Here is a 3,118-nt window from a genome sequence, read left to right on the forward strand (position 1 = left end):
GCTTTGGGGAGGTTGCTGTTTTGTTTTGTTTTAAGATTCTATTTATTTATTTATTTGACACAGAGATAAAGAGCAGGAACAAGAGGAGTGACAGGCAGAGGGAGAGAGAGGAACAGGCTCCCTGAAGGGCAGGGAGCCCGATGCAGGGCTTGAACCCAGGATCCTGGGATCATGACCTGAGCCGAAGGCAGACACTTAACAAACTGAGCCACCCACGCACCCCTGAGAAGGCTGTTTAAACCTGCTGAGACTCAGTTTATCAGCTAGTGTGATCATTGAGTTCCTTCACAAATGGTTATGGTAAGGGAACTGGGTTAACTATAGGTGTTAGTTAAGCTGACCTATGAGCCTGGGGTCCAGAGCAGCTGGCTCTATTGTTTGCAAACTGTTTTTTCAGGACCCCCAAGGGTTCCAAAGAGGCATCCTTGGGATCAGCAAGTGGGAGAGGGCTGCGCAACACTCTGTGTCTGTTTATCTCCGTGGTTCAGCCCTTCCAAATGTCAGCTGCAAATAGAGCCCCTCACTTCTATTTTAAATATTGAAATTTACATGCAATTTTATTTGAAGACTGTCATGGTGCTTAAAAGCAAATTTGAGTATTGTTGCTTTAGAGAATGATACCTAAGCTGGGTCCATTCCAGTGGGAATATTCCACATATTATAATAATTCGAGAGGGTTAGATATCACTGCAATTAATAGCAGCATGCAGGAAATATGACTAGAATTGCTTGAAAAGGCTCTGTATCCTACTAACTGTTATTAATGGAGGAGGCTTCTCCACTATGGAGCTACTTATCTGGGCTGAGACATTGTAATCAGTATAGAGGTCTGTTATCGTAGCTATCATTGTTTGCCCTGCATGCCTCTTGTGGCAACGAAACCCCTAATTTCACTCGGGAGCCCTTTCTGAGTGCTTTAGGGTGAGCATAGGACATAAGGCCAACTAATTAGAATACACAATCCACCCAGCCACAGTAAACGGTTTAGGTGTGACACATGATTAGGTCAGCCAGAGTACATGCTGGGATTTGTACTGGAATTATTGGGAATATTGGGATCCCTAAAAGTGAAGTGAATCTAGAGCTGCCGGTGACCACTTTGCTAATGCCTAAGGAGGCCGCACCTTAAAATGAAGCTGAGACCAAAAAGGCAGAGCTAAGAAATGGTGCTATATTTCTGAGGACATTGTCTAAACTCCTGGACCCGACAATGCCTGGAGTCAGTTTGCCCCTTGAACTTCCTGTCTATGTAAATTTCCTTTGTGATTTAAGTGTGAGATGAGTTTCTGTCTGTTCCATCTGAGAGTCACAGTCCAATCATTGCATGAATCTTGCTGATGGATGTTAGAGTGGGGCCCTTCCTAGGGGAGCAAACAATATGGAGAGTTGCTACAGAGCTGTGGAGGCCACTTGAAGGCACTGGACCCCTGATGGGGGACAGGAAGGGTAGAGCACGAAAGAGGAGGGAGGTGAGGGGAAAACTACTTCCCACTGTTCCCCTGAGATGTGAATATCTGTCCTTTGAATGCCTCACTCTTGGGTATCTAACCCCCCGGACGCATTCTGCGTCCATTTCCTTGCACATCACTGAAGATCCATCTAACACGGTATCAGAAACGCCTTGTAGGGCTCAGAGATTGGGGCTGTGAGCACCAGTGAGGGTAGGAAGTGGAGAGTGGATTGGCCAGAGGGTGCTCTGGGCAGGACGGACGGACAGCAAAAGAGCACTAGAGCCTGGAGGAGATTGTAGATGGGAGAACAGTGATGCTACTCCTGGATCAGAGACAGACAACTCCCAGAGGCAGAGAAGATCCGGGGAAGCAATGTCACAAAATGTCAGAAGTCCCTTCGCATTGGGATCCGTGCCTGTCTTTCAAATCTGGCTGGTTGATTAAATCTGTCTTGTGATAAAAGGGTCAGGCAAACCTCTAGTCACCAGAATTCAGCACTTAAAGGTTATTAGTATTTCTAAAGCTGACAGGTCTGAGTCTGTGTTCTGAGTTGTGCACTCCCCGTATGTTAAAACAATTAAAAATCAGTCCCATGTGCCCTATTCCATTCCCCACCTGACCCCCCCAAGAGGGTGGTATTAAAAACCTAGTTCACACACATCAACCTCAAATTTCTTTTCACCTACTGCCATTTTACTGTCCCAAGTGAGAGCAAGCAAGGGTAATCAAGTTCCTGGCAGGAAATGGTTTTCTTCCGTGAATAGCCAGAGTATTCCCGTCGCTGTTGCTGAGAGAGGGGCAGGCTGGGGTATATATCATCTGAATGGTGGGCTGGGCCAAGCAGCTGGTTCTTCACGGAGGCTATCACTTATTTCCATGGTTCCCAGTGGCAGCTTCAATAAGATCTTGGGGGAAGGATAAACCGGAATAGAATCAATGTTGCAGCTGAAATAAATGCAAATAAAAATCTGCAAGATCACCTGCCCAGGAGCAGTGCGTGAAAGCAAATATGCTTTCTGTTAATAGACTGGCCGGTTGTAGGAGGGTGATCCCATTGTTAGAAACTGCCTATTGTCACAGTCCTGATACGGTAACGACTTCTTTTCTTCCCTCTGAAGCTGGATAAATCAGAGACCAAAAATATCCTTAACATAAATCATCCTATTCCAGCATTTGACAGCCTCTGTCTCAAACTCAATTAGTCACTGGGCACAAGGAAAGCCGAGATCATCACAGATTCACACATGTTTAATGTATAAAGCACGACTGGGGAGAGATTTCTTCCATTTAATCTCTGCTGTTCGATGTTCGTTAGTAGATCACATGGCTATTAAAATAAATAGGATGGTAGAAGTTTCTTTTGGGCAGGGTAAAGCAGATGTGTTCTATTTAAAAAGATTGAATGAATTGTATCCCAGAGAGATATAGAAGAGGCAGAGCAAAGGAAAGAGTCCCAGGAGGATATAAAGGGCATTTAATCAAAAAGCTGGTCTCATTGCTTAGATGAGGACCCTTTTGACCAGGGAGCTTATCTCTGAACCCGGGAATCTGAGCACTGCCACAAAACCGGACCTTTAGGATATCAAAATCTGGTTCAGATACTTCTGGAGACCGTGGTAGACAAAAGACATGGTTTCACTGGGACCAGAAAACTTGAACTGCTTGGA

This window comes from Mustela putorius, unplaced genomic scaffold (assembly GCF_011764305.1).
Source record: "Mustela putorius furo isolate JIRA1106 unplaced genomic scaffold, ASM1176430v1.1 tig00000224_pilon_pilon_pilon, whole genome shotgun sequence".
Classification (NCBI taxonomy): Eukaryota; Metazoa; Chordata; class Mammalia; order Carnivora; family Mustelidae; genus Mustela; species Mustela putorius.